The sequence below is a fragment of the Wyeomyia smithii genome, chromosome 1, assembly GCF_029784165.1.
Source record: "Wyeomyia smithii strain HCP4-BCI-WySm-NY-G18 chromosome 1, ASM2978416v1, whole genome shotgun sequence".
In the NCBI taxonomy this organism is placed as follows: Eukaryota; Metazoa; Arthropoda; class Insecta; order Diptera; family Culicidae; genus Wyeomyia; species Wyeomyia smithii.
Genome location: NC_073694.1, coordinates 85828240 through 85843319, shown reverse-complemented (window position 1 = coordinate 85843319; position 15080 = coordinate 85828240). Strand labels below are relative to the sequence as shown.

Sequence of the window (15080 nt, the reverse complement as noted above, 5' to 3'; positions counted from 1 at the left end):
TAGAATTATGTCTTACGGCAACATATATAGGGATACAAACTGTAAAACCGAAAGCATCGAGAGCGTCACGAATATTGCCCACTTTCAAAAGTTCTGAACTCAGCTAGTTTCCAACGGATTCCGTTTATTATTAAAAGCAAAATGAATATACAAACAAATACGGAAAAATATATCGCTTCACACCATTAAAATGATTAACCCTAATCGAGTGTATTTCCAAAGCTATTGCAAAAAATTATTGACATAAGACAGGCTGTCGTAATTCTACGTTAACCTTGCGGTCGTTTCGTATAAACAACCTCTTCCACTTTTTAACTACTTAGAGCAAGCCCACCAGTGGCTAAATTGAAGTTTCTAAAGCTAGTTTGGCAACTCCCACCAAAACGCGGCAACCGCACCGGGCGTTGCTATGTTGGTTTGGAAAATAGCAATCCCCACCTCGGGTAGTAGCGAGTTATTAAATTTGGCAACGCGATAGCAACGAGCCGAATCGTTGCTATTTGATGAAATGTCAAACTGTTGTTCTTTTTGTGCTCGATAGTGAATGTTCGTAATAATATTACGAAGATGATGAGTGTTTTGAATGCGGACTCAATTGGTCGGCCTCGGAAGACGAAGTGTTTTGCCTCGCTTGTTAAACACGTCGTAGGACGCAAGTGTCGGCGTGAACCACTACTCAATTTTATTTCCGATTGAGCTGAAATTTTGCACAGGGTGTTTTTTCGGGCAGGTAAACATTTTGTATAGGTTTTTTATTGAGATGACCATTTTGGTTGGCATTTTGGTCTGCAACCTAAACGATGCGGAAAGCTCAAATCCTCACCAGATTGGCCAATATTATTCAATAAACCTGGAAGGTTTAAGCAAATCTGCTCGGGAGTATTACCAACTGTTTTCCCGTTTCGTTCGGTCGTTGTATAAAAAACCACTTTTCTCCTTTACCGCTGTTTCAAAAACAACCTAAGATGCGTTCGAAAGCGGCGTTGGAAATGGTCATCGGTATAGACCGTTGTTAAAACGCTGGATGGCACCTTCCTCCGTATGGCGGTTTTTTTGGGTATTTACTAGGCTGAGAGTCGCCCCGAATCTTTCCAAAAACCATTTTCTTAATCGCGTATGAGGAAATTTGTTTTGCGAAATCACTTTCTTCATCACTAGAATCAATCAAATAATCGAAAACAGTTTACCTACGCGTTCTATATTTAAGTTCTTTTTGGCGGCAAATTTTCAAATAATAATAGCAAACTGTGGGAACCGAGACAGCATGAAATACAGAATACAATTAATGACAGTTCGCCAGCTTTCAGTAGAATAGTCATTTAAGCCAACGTTGCGGGACGTGCCCAGTTTTACGGAATTTCTTTAAATAAACATATAAGGATGAAAAAATTTATGTACGCACAAGTAAAAAAATCTGCAAAAGAATTATGTTATCGATAACTTGGGAGAACGGAAACAAAGTTATGTGAAATGGAGGGAACATTTTATGAAGTAGAAAGAACGTAGATCATTCCGGAAACGATTGACTGACGGATAAGTTGGTTATTACTAGATCCGCAAAAAATAATCGAAATACATCACAAACAAACATTTTGCCAACGCTGGCTAGTGACGGTCTTTAGAAATTGGCAACTGCCGGTGTGAAAAAGAAATAGTGGAATTGGTAATCCCCATTAGCAACGACCGGTGCGAAAATCGGTTGCTATCCAAAATAGCAACGGCCAGCGTTGTGAAAATAGCAACTCAAATGGCAACTCACCGGTGCGCTTGCTCTTAGTAAGATTTATCGTTACTTATATACACTGGTGTCTTTTTTTACGCGGTTGGTTGTACGGTTGTAGAAAAATACTCCATTCAATAAAAAGATCCAATTAAAAATAATATCACGTGAGCAAATATAAACTTGAAATGATATAAGAATGGTAACAACATACAAAAAATGAGTTTATAGTGCTTCTAAAATGAATAACTTATTCATTAACAATAACTTTTTTATAATAATTTCGTCATATTTTTAAGCTTTCGTTCTTCAATCGGAAGTTAATCGCAACGATCCTGACCTGTATCGTTATACAATTTTGAATGTATTTTTGTTCCTTTTTCCCGAATCAACTAAAATTGTCTATTATTTGATAAGAACAGCAAATCTTTCAAAAATATGCATTATTTAGATTGATAAAACAGAAAACCTTATTGTCATGAACCATACGATTGATTTTCTACTTTATTAGATTTACTTTTACTAAACCTATTTGCAACCGCGTGAAAATAATCTTCCAAATCGCATAAAAATAATCTGCGTTAATGTAAAAAATCGCGTGAAAAAGCCGCGTATAAAAAACCCGCATAAAAATAACCCGCGTAAAAAAGACCGCAGTGTATAGTCTTTTTTACCTTTGAATCTTGTTAGATGATATTTTTTTTATTCTTAACTTAACAAATCATATACGTGTGTTAGCTGTCTTCGTCGACTTCTTCGAACAGCAAGGAACACTTTGGCCTGGAGCTAACTGGTAAGGTAAGCTGTCTTCGTAACACAGTGTATGTGATTGTTAGCAAATAAAAAAAAATTGTCGAGCAAAAAACAAAACTGAATCTTTTTAAGCTTTAACTTCGTTGTAATTTTTGATTGCTACGGTTTTTTTGCTGGAACTTAATGAAAATTTTGTTCAACATATTTTCTTATGTTTCCCTAATAAAAAAATTATCCCTAATAAAAAAATAATAGGTGTGAGCATTGCTTATAAATTCATCTGAATTTCAACCTATCATGTATAAGGCATATTCGAACGCAATTTCTGTGTGAGATTGCTTACATTAGTTGGATTGAAGGTGACAACTAAAACAAGCCGGAACCCTCGACTACTCTGTGACAAGGTCGTATGTCTAAACGTAAACAAAAGGAGTGAGAGTAATATCGCTTGTACTTCACAAGCACAAATCATCTCTCACTCGTTTTGTTTACGTTTAGACATACGACTTTATCACAAAGTACTCCATAACTGTCTGATTGATTGTAAATACCGTGCTCTTTATAGAGACTGTGTTATAAAGAGATACGCAAAGAGAAAAGCAGTAAGTATGGCAACCCTTTGCTTATATTCTATTTTAAACAATTCTGGCAACCACATTTAATTTCGCATGATTTTTCATATCCAATAGAAAGTGTAATGAAATTTCGAATCTTAATAAAGATATATTATTGAGTTTCAAAGCTTGTTCCATCACATACATACAATTTTTTAATTTTCAATGTATCACTCATACCTAATACGAGCATAACGAACACATTTTTCGTTTAAACCATTTTAACTGTACGAAAAGTAACACGCATGAGTTTGTTTACTTTGCACACTTGGAGCTTCGATTTGACGGTTCACTTGGAGTTTTGGACCTCACTCTTTGCGTATCTGTTTATAACACTGTCTGTACCATGCTCATGCTATCAGAAAAAAAACTTTCGTTTAGGAAAGATTTTGCAAAAAGACTGGTATTTGTAAATATCATCTGGAGAATCTAAAAGTACTTCTCGCATTTTTTTGTAAAATCTTTCCATCCGAAAGGAGTTTTTCTGGTAGTACGAACTCGGGTAAAAACGGTTTAATCAGAAGTGACTAATTTCATCGGTTGCAGATAACTCACCTGCAACTCCTGATATTTTGTTGGAATCCTTTGAGATTCGTGAATGAGTACACTCATGATCCTAGAGAACAAAGAGAGATCATTCGCATTCATTCCCACACATTCATACACAGTCTTCGCATGTGCCAGTATTGATGCAAGACGTTGATAGGGCGTGAAATGGGAAAAACTCCACTGTACGTCTACCAAACCATAAGATCATTATTATTCTTAAAAATTTTCGTTCAGGGAAAAGTTTCGTAATCACGTCAATTGTTTGATATTTTTTCTCGTTCGACTAAGATTTGGAAGTATATGTTTTCTATTGAATATCTAGCTCGGCTCGATGAAATTACCAGCCAAGTTATTTAATTATGTGCAATATTCAATTTGCGTACCAAGCAGAAGAAATCAATTTATTTTTCATTTGATACACGAAACTATCTGAGAAAAATACATCGTTGAATCGACTTTATCACTTTTACACTAAATTTCACACTATTCGAAATAACGGTTGACAACCGAAATTTTGGATTTTTTTCTACTGCTGTCAAAAAATGTACTTAAAGAAAAACCGATTTATTTCTCATGAGAATTACATTATTATTAATGCAAGAAAATTGATAAACATTCAAGAAAGGTCCGCAAACGGTTTTCCGGTGAAGCTTCTATTACGCCGAAAAAGCATTGTACGGCCTTCACGTCCACTTTTCGAATGCAACTCTTGATTTTACCCATCAACTGAAAAAAAATTTCGATTGCACAATGCTGAGGCAGATAAGTTGGGTTGCATAATGCAACTTGTATATATTGGGTACAAATGAAGTCAAATGGTTTTCCGGGAACGTTAGTGTTTTTCGCCGCAATTTTATGATGCTTTATGTGCATCTTCACTAGCTCAGATCCCTCACGGAGGAGCAACTACGAAATGTGCGGTCGTTCAAGCTAAAGCTCAGTAGGTATTTAAGTTCAATTATTCGAGAAGTAAAAAATAATCGGCACGTAACACCGTGTCCCTGTGCGTATGCGTCGGTAAGAAGAAATAGAGCGGTCGCGCATAATGCTCCGGTGCAAACGCGTCTTTGGCCCTGATGAGCTTTGCTCATCTAAGGATTTTCGGTGTCTTGTGACTTCCGAGGTGTACCAAATCATTTATTTGAAGACTGCCCGCCCGTTGGTTCTATTCCGACACGTTGCGACTCGGAGTGGGTTTCGTTCGTTAGATGAATATCGTAATAGATTAATTATGTATTCGCGAAAAAAATTGAAATTATCGCGACAAAATATCGTAATTATTCGCAATAAATATAGGGATTGTATTGTTTGGTGTGATACAAATTGTTACGATTTGTAGGTTGCCGAACATAACTAGAAACTTCGATTCTCCTGTATGCAGCGATCGTGGCGCGGTTTTATTTATATCGTCTCCTGGTGGCCTGTTGCCCAGAGACCGAGAAGCAACCATATCGGGCGCGAATTTGTGTAGAAAAGATCGCACCATCAACCTCGATGGATCCAGATCAATTCCTTTCCACTAACACTAATTCCTTCCTTTGATACTTGTGGATGATGCAGAGGATTCCTCGGTCTCTAGTAGCAACAAGTATTGAACTAAGAATCCCGATATCTCTTTCTCTATTGATCTGCATTGGGCGTGGCCAGCTACGTTATTGACCAGTGAAAAGAAAAATCACCAGGAATTGTACACTGAAAATGGCTTGCTACTCCTAGGCACCATTTTGACGGTTCTTTGTGCAATTTTAGCTGATTCTGGTCAATCGCGGGCAACTCACGGGCGATCGAATATGCTATGCTATGCTATGCTATGCAATTTTCTGATGCTTTATCTGACCAAAGCACATACCATGGTGTTTTTGAAAAAAAGGAATCATAATTTTCTTCATACAATAGTTCTACAATATATCTTGATTGATTGCCAAACCACTGACTTTGAACCATTATTTTGACAAGAAAAACCAAGTTTTTTGTCCATTACTTTGGCCGGTTTTCCACTACCTACCTGGTGAGTTGTTTTTAAGATTCGCAGGAAATGCGCTTGTACAAGACTCCTTACTCTCACGCTATTTTAAGAGAGCATACATAAATGACGTAGCTTTTTTAAGGTTTTTTTTTGGCCCCCTTTTCTCCCATCATAGCATTTCGTCACAAAGTCAGACCCCCTCTAGATAATTACGTAGCTTTATAACAACCACACCCCATCCCCCTCCCCAGGACAATTTTTTAAAAATTATTTCATCAAAAACATACATTGTATCCTAAATGAACAAGAAAAGACAACACAGTATTAAAAATTACCCTAAACAGACAAAACAGTGATTAAAAAGAGCAATTAGAAAAAATCCATTTTTTTCTTAGTTTCATATTTGCTACGTAGCTTGGCTTGACCTCCCACCCTCCCCCACGTCACATTTCGTCACAAAAGTGCAAACTCCCTCTCCCCCCGTCAAATGCTACGTCATTTATGGATGTTCCCTAAACATAATTGAACATGCACAAAAAAATAAAAAATACTGGTATAAAGAAAACAGAGAGAGAGAGAGAGAGAGAACTTACATAAACATACTTTCATTTTTCTCTGAACGTGTTCGTTGTTGAGTGAGAGAGCCGCGGGAGCTGCGTAGCCGCGAATTCGCAGAGTCCGTTTTGCCAAGCGGATGGTCTTGGGTTCGAATTTTAGTAGAAGTAGACCATTCGATGTCGGAGAGAAACTAAGCATGGTTTTATTCTCAGGCCTAATAACCACTTACAATTTCTTTAAGCTGAATTTTATAATACGTTATGATTTCCTTTCAACAAAAAAAGAAGTTCCTCTTATAAATTAAACTGGCCAGAAGGGCCCAAAACGAAGCTTCTCCAGGGAATTTATAAGTGGCGATATTTGCCAGGGAGGTATAAGGCAAAAGCAAGTCGCTCTTATAATTAGAACTGGTTAGAAGGCCGCCCAACGAAACTTCTCCAAGAAATCATAAGTGGCGATATTTGGCAGGAGGAACGAAGCTCGGTATAGTAGAGCAGCGAGAGTGTAAAAGGAAGAGTAAAAACCATTACACACAAGCACGGATAAATAATAGGCATGCCACTTCTGAATAGCAATGTTGCTAATAAAAGTAGTGCGGGATACAGCAGACCCCGGGCATATCTCAAAATAGATCAACGATTCTGGTCGCATTTCCAGTACCTAAATAAGTGTCTTTCGAACACATTTCAATATTACAAACATGGCACAGAAAATTGGTGATATTCGTTCATTTTAAATTGAAGTTGAAAAGTTATTTGGAAAATAATATCCATTAGTCTCGCAACATTATATCGTTGACGATTGAGAGATACCTTGGCTTTACGAAGTTGGTGTGTGCAAGAGACAGGGCCAGATTTAGACGCTGGGGGGCCCGGGGCAAATTTGTTTGTGAGGCCCTCTTTTCTTAAAACATCTAACTAGAGATAACGTTCTGGAAATGACAAGCAAAAAAAAAGGTCGCCCTAGGACTAGGGGGCCCCTTCAATCGGCAGGCCCAGGGCATTTGCCCCCTTTGCCCCCCTTCAAATCCGGGCCTGGCTAGAGATACTCAGCGAAACCGCCAGTTTGGAAACTAGGTTTCATATGTCAGAGGTGCCCGATATCTTCTCAAAGCGCAATGTTGACTAACTTTTTCATTCGACTCGTATAACTGTCACCATCAGTGGAAGTCCTGAGGAATAATAAAGTGCTTCACAAAAACCGTGAAAGCGTTGAATTGTATTTTATGTTTAATATTATATACTTTCATTATAATTGATCATTATTTTGTTGACCATATAAAAGGTTTGTGAACCACCAAACAAAAATCAATGTGATAAAGCAATTTTGGCGACATCCATAAATTACGTAACGCAAAAAACCCAATTTTTGGACCCCACCCCCCATGTGTAACGAAACGTAACGCGAAAACCTTCCCCCCATAAAAATTACGTAACGCTGCAGAAGGATTTCCTTGATAAAAATGCTCGTTTTTTGAGAGTCTCTCCAGAGATTTTTCGTTACGTACCGCTGAGCTCACCTCCCTCCCTCCCCTGTGTAACAAATCGTAACGCCCAAGCATACTCCCCCACCCCCCTATGAGCGTTACGTTATTTATGGATGCCGCCTTTGGAGCATTTTCAATTCATTGTTCAGCAATAGAACATGAAAAACGTGCGAAAATAAATATATCCTTTATTGCACCTGATTGCAATACCTTTCAATGTGCTAGCTTTCTTGTTCATTTGGCTCGGATTTTGACATGTTCGTTCGTGTAGTGTGTGCAAAACATGTTTGACTTTTTTCCCGCAAATTTTTCTAGAAATTTTGTTCTGGACTGCTTCTTGCGGAAAATATAGTGATTTCTGCTATGTGAAACGTCTAGCTAAATTAAAAATCAGGTACTTCTTGTTGTGAATGCTTCTGATTGGCATTTCAAAAAGCATTAATGCCAGAATATGAATAAAAGCTAAAACACGTGCCTTAAATACACATTGACAGGCAATCAAAGTCGTCAATTCTAGTTACTGATGGAACCTTGAACGTGGTCATGAAGAGGAGAAATATAGAATGCACTGAAAGTTTAACATTAAAATTGTAAAAAATTTAAGCTTTCCTTATTCGAACTTATTATTTGTTAATATTTGTACACCTTGACAATTTTTGTTGGATTTATTTTTTATTCAAAATAAAAATTTTTTGGTAGCCAACAGCACAACTATACCGAACGTTTAAAACAAATGGTTCACACATATGAACATGTATTAAAGCATACACATGCAATTGAAATAAATACGTTTGAAATATATGACGTGAATTTTTTTTTGATATCGTAGTATAATCGAAACGTCACTACGTCACTATATAGGTCGGACTCAAATATGTATAGACACGATAAGGCGTAAATGTAGTAATGAAGATAGAATTAAATTATATATATATATATATATATATATATATATATATATATATATATATATATATATATATATATATATATATATATATATATATATATATATATATATATATATATATATATATATATATATATATATATATATATATATATATATATATATATATATATATATATAATTTAATTCTATCTTCATTACTACATTTACGCCTTATCGTGTCTATACATATTTGAGTCCGACCTATATAGTGACGTAGTGACGTTTCGATTATACTACGATATCAAAAAAAAATTCACGTCATATATTTCAAACGTATTTATTTCAATTGCATGTGTATGCTTTAATACATGTTCATATGTGTGAACCATTTGTTTTAAACGTTCGGTATAGTTGTGCTGTTGGCTACCAAAAAATTTTTATTTTGAATAAAAAATAAATCCAACAAAAATTGTCAAGGTGTACAAATATTAACAAATAATAAGTTCGAATAAGGAAAGCTTAAATTTTTTACAATTTTAATGTTAAACTTTCAGTGCATTCTATATTTCTCCTCTTCATGACCACGTTCAAGGTTCCATCAGTAACTAGAATTGACGACTTTGATTGCCTGTCAATGTGTATTTAAGGCACGTGTTTTAGCTTTTATTCATATTCTGGCATTAATGCTTTTTGAAATGCCAATCAGAAGCATTCACAACAAGAAGTACCTGATTTTTAATTTAGCTAGACGTTTCACATAGCAGAAATCACTATATTTTCCGCAAGAAGCAGTCCAGAACAAAATTTCTAGAAAAATTTGCGGGAAAAAAGTCAAACATGTTTTGCACACACTACACGAACGAACATGTCAAAATCCGAGCCAAATGAACAAGAAAGCTAGCACATTGAAAGGTATTGCAATCAGGTGCAATAAAGGATATATTTATTTTCGCACGTTTTTCATGTTCTATTGCTGAACAATGAATTGAAAATGCTCCAAAGGCGGCATCCATAAATAACGTAACGCTCATAGGGGGGTGGGGGAGTATGCTTGGGCGTTACGATTTGTTACACAGGGGAGGGAGGGAGGTGAGCTCAGCGGTACGTAACGAAAAATCTCTGGAGAGACTCTCAAAAAACGAGCATTTTTATCAAGGAAATCCTTCTGCAGCGTTACGTAATTTTTATGGGGGGAAGGTTTTCGCGTTACGTTTCGTTACACATGGGGGGTGGGGTCCAAAAATTGGGTTTTTTGCGTTACGTAATTTATGGATGTCGCCAAAATTGCTTTATCACATTGATTTTTGTTTGGTGGTTCACAAACCTTTTATATGGTCAACAAAATAATGATCAATTATAATGAAAGTATATAATATTAAACATAAAATACAATTCAACGCTTTCACGGTTTTTGTGAAGCACTTTATTATTCCTCAGGACTTCCACTGATGGTGACAGTTATACGAGTCGAATGAAAAAGTTAGTCAACATTGCGCTTTGAGAAGATATCGGGCACCTCTGACATATGAAACCTAGTTTCCAAACTGGCGGTTTCGCTGAGTATCTCTAGCCAGGCCCGGATTTGAAGGGGGGCAAAGGGGGCAAATGCCCTGGGCCTGCCGATTGAAGGGGCCCCCTAGTCCTAGGGCGACCTTTTTTTTTGCTTGTCATTTCCAGAACGTTATCTCTAGTTAGATGTTTTAAGAAAAGAGGGCCTCACAAACAAATTTGCCCCGGGCCCCCCAGCGTCTAAATCTGGCCCTGTCTCTTGCACACACCAACTTCGTAAAGCCAAGGTATCTCTCAATCGTCAACGATATAATGTTGCGAGACTAATGGATATTATTTTCCAAATAACTTTTCAACTTCAATTTAAAATGAACGAATATCACCAATTTTCTGTGCCATGTTTGTAATATTGAAATGTGTTCGAAAGACACTTAAACTGAAAGTTTAACATTAAAATTGTAAAAAATTTAAGCTTTCCTTATTCGAACTTATTATTTGTTAATATTTGTACACCTTGACAATTTTTGTTGGATTTATTTTTTATTCAAAATAAAAATTTTTTGGTAGCCAACAGCACAACTATACCGAACGTTTAAAACAAATGGTTCACACATATGAACATGTATTAAAGCATACACATGCAATTGAAATAAATACGTTTGAAATATATGACGTGAATTTTTTTTTGATATCGTAGTATAATCGAAACGTCACTACGTCACTATATAGGTCGGACTCAAATATGTATAGACACGATAAGGCGTAAATGTAGTAATGAAGATAGAATTAAATTATATATATATATATATATATATATATATATATATATATATATATATATATATATATATATATATATATATATATATATATATATATATATATATATATATATATATATATATATATATATATATATATATATATATATATATATATATATATATATATATATATATATATATATATATATATATATATATATATATATATATATATATATATATATATATATATATATATATATATATATATAGAGAGAGAGAGAGAGAGAGAGAGAGAGAGAGACATATATATATATTATTCCGAAAAATTGATAAATATTATGGGCGATATTTGTAAAACAAAATATTGAACCTAGCAGCTGAGCAACTTGACAGATCATTTTCGTATTCAGGCATCTTACCTGTTACCTGAATCAAAAACTTTCACTTTCTTGTTCTTAACAACAAGCAATTTTACAACCTATTATTTACCAAACCGGTCATAAAGGCATTTTAGTAGTGAGAACGCTACCAAAACAAAAATGCCGAGAAACTGCGTCAACTCAAAACTATAACATGTTTATTTCAAATTGTGAAGAACCTACACGGTTTTATTATGGCGTTTTCTTTCGGTCGCTTGATCGCACAACGTTCACAACACCGTACTAACAATCTGTGAAGCTTTCGATAAACGCGTGTACACTCGAGAACTGTTTACACACAACTGAGAGCTTTGCGCTTGTTCTAGTCACGATCAAGGTGTGTACTTCTTTGGGTGGTTATGGGTTATAAAACGTATATTAAGTTTCCTCGTTTGTGGCTGTTGATGGCAATCAGTTTATCATATTTTACAGTAACCTGCAAAAGCTGCGTGCATGTGATAGTAATATAGGTTCATTTATTAGTAAGATTCACGAAAAATGTATTGTATGCAAGTTGCAACAGTCAGAGTGCATGCAGAAAAATAACAGTTTATTTTTGGCTCTAAGGCAAAACGAGAAAATATTAAATTTTCAGTAATTTGATGTTGTTCTTATAAGGACCCCAATTAAAGCCTACAACTGTTTTTCAATTTCATATCGGATATGCGTCATTCCATATCTCCCAGATGGTCTCGAGGTATGATGCTGGCCTAACAAGCCAGTCGGTTCGAGTCTCGGCTTTGCTTTTATGGGTCATCCCATACCAAGTGATCAAGCAAATGCAACGACCCTCTTCGATTTGCTTCAAAATAAATAAAATGACTTGTTTCAGATCGAAACTAAAAAATCTGAAGTTTTAGGTCAATCAGACAACCCCCCTCCGATTCCGGAGCCTTCCATTTTTCCATAATTTGATTAAACATCATTTTCCATGTTTTGTTAAAATGTCATATCTCAGGGACCGTAAGAGATGTAGACAATATTAGAGATTCTTTTGAAAGGTTTTTAAATTTCCAATCAAATGGCCTGATCAAACCTAGTGTTCAGTGTTGCCAGCGTTGATATTTTTGCGTTTGAAAACTAAAATTGCGTTTATCTCAAAATACCCCCATTTTTTGAACTAGATATTACAATGACATATCTGAAAATATTCAACTTTTAGGGTAACGAGTTTATAAAAATCAAACGATTCACCAACAAACGTGATATGTCTCATCATAGCGCATCGAAATCGAAAGCACCACTTCAAATCCAAAGTATTGGTTTCTAACGGCCTACTTGGTGGTATGTGAATTAACAAAAATTATAACTTGTGCTGCATAACTTGCATTTATTTAACAAATTCAACAAATGACACTGTGCATTACAAGTTACCATTTGTTATTTGTAGTGTGTGATGAATTTCTTCGACTTTTTTAGTTAAATTGATATATGTACCCGATTCTTGGCTTAATAGTGTCTAATAGGCTTAAATCATGCTAAAACTATTCAAGAATCAAAATCTACATCGCTCAAGTACTGATCTAAACTCAAAATTCGTTTAAATCTAATTTTACCGAACAACTTTCATGCTCCAAAAAAAACATTTTTAGTTTATTTTGGCGATGCTCGTTTTTGTTTTTAATTTCGAGGCGTTGTAAACTAGTAGAAGTTACCTATGATCGATATCGTGTTTCAAGTTTGTAGTATAGAGGTCGCTGCATCAAGTTTCGACCGTTATAGCGTCTCTACAGCACGTGTTTACTCACAACTTCCATTTGTTTAGTAGATTAGCCGTTCTCGTTATGTACGTTCTTTGTTTAAGTTTTTTGTTACTTTTTAACTGTGAGTTATGCTCAGAAGTACTTAAATATGAGTGACAAGCTGTGCTTGAGAAGGGATCGAAATTTGATTGTGACTGCGATGAATGCACATGCTTTTTTCGTTTGATTTGAACGGCAGAAACGATCGGTTGAACGAAAAAAATTTTTCTCTTTCTCTCGTGTGACGATTTTTTTTCTAACGATAGCGACCGCAGTTTCGGAGAAGCCGATTTTAAAACTCTCTCGCTCGATCATTTACAATGTATGTTGAACGAAGCAAACTAGAGTATGATCGGCAGCATGTGGCGTGTTTTATTTTCGTTTCTTTCGTTCTTGACTGGTTCTTGACTGGCTGTCTGAACGGTCAAAAAACGGTCGATGAATGCTTTTTTCGCTGTATCGGATGGGATTGGGGCACTGCTTACAGATGCACATTATTTTTTGGTGGAGAAGTTTGTTGTTGTTGTTGTTGATGTTTAGCGATTATTGCTTGATGACAAATGAGGTGAAGATATAGTTTGAATATTTCTTCATGCGAAATGCTGAAGTCCGTCGTAGTTATACGTCGCAAAGCGCCGACAGGCACAAGTAGTGTTTTTACTTCTGCCAACGCGGCTAGCATTATACCATATGTTGCGTTGCGCGCGGCTGTAATTTATATTTTTCCGAAGCTTATTCAGTTTCTTGCTTCGCTTATATCATCGGCCCAACAGATAGGCCGATATATACTCTATTCTTTTTATATCCATCGTTATCAGTAGGCTAATTTTCCAGTCAATTTTTTTCTGATTCGTTATTCATGAATAGTGGAAAATATCAATCCTTATGCCCTGACAAATCACGTTCTACAATTGAGTTGATAGTTTTGTGATGTATTAGTTGATAACCGTCTTACAAACTGTGTTGTTTTAGATGCAAAAAATTGAATAAAGGTAGATTGTACTTTCTCTCTGTAAATCAGCAGAAACATTAGAGGCCACCTAAATTGAATTGTTGAAACTAGTTCAATTTCAGTTGTGAGTTGTTAGTTGTTTCTGGTACCCAGGAGCGGATTAAGGCGAAGGCGAAGCAGGCGGACTTCAAAATTTATGTTTGTTGCATGAAGAGAATCATCAACATTGTATGGAGAACACTATTAATGTATAACGAAAAAGAATTTCCCGCATACAAATTGACTTGAAAAATTAGCCTCCTGATAACTATCGAATTTAAAAGTATCTATCTGTTAGGCCGATGATATACAGGTCGGACTCGATTAAATAGAGACTCGATTATACAGGTATGTTCCGTTTTTGGCACGTTCCGTTTTTGGCACGTTCCGATATTGGCAACTTTTGTTTCCTTTTTTGGCAACACAATTTTTTTCCTAATTCTTTCTAATCTTTTAGTGATTGGCGGCTCAAAACTAATCCTCATAGTTCTCTACTAGTGTAAATACATACAATATATGACACATTTTTGACAAATCGACTTAGAGGCTGGCAATGTTCTTTTAGAATTCAATGAACATTTGTGAGTGTGTAGGCCTTACTACACTAGAAAACTTTGCATACTTTTTTTATTGAAAATTCATCCAGACTATCATTTAGAAAGGTCTGAAGTTTGAACCTGTTTTCCATATATCGATATATTTATTTATTTATTTATTTATTCAATAATTCATCCGACAATAGTCTCAATGAATATATATATATATATATATATATATATATATATATATATATATATATATATATATATATATATATATATATATATATATATATATATATATATATATATATATATATATATATATATATATATATATATATATATATATATATATATATATATATATATATATAAAAACAATATCGCACGCTTAGCCTTGGGGCTAATAGCGGTCTCGATCAACTAGATTAGTTGAGAGATTTCGTTATCGATATTGTTTTTTTTTTTTGGCACATTTTGCATGTGTAGGATAAGTACAACGATACACCGTGCCCCAGTACTCGAGGAAATTTTCAGCTCGAAAAGATCCTCGACTAGATCGGGAATCGAAC

General features: G+C 35.3%; 1 protein-coding gene across 2 annotated transcripts in view; it reads right to left on the bottom strand.

Moving 5' to 3' along the window:
• The window catches only part of LOC129725738 (excitatory amino acid transporter 3-like), a 97590-nt gene extending 86020 nt beyond the window's left edge, over positions 1-11570 (bottom strand). Inside the window, exon 1 of one of the 2 annotated variants that reach the window (XM_055681889.1) lies at positions 11419-11570. The gene's annotated coding sequence lies outside the window, so the exon portion shown is untranslated. Of the gene's footprint in view, positions 1-11233; positions 11362-11418 lie in introns of those variants that run through there. The other variant, XM_055681899.1, reaches the window with a different exon arrangement.
• Positions 11571-15080: the final 3510 nt, after the last annotated feature.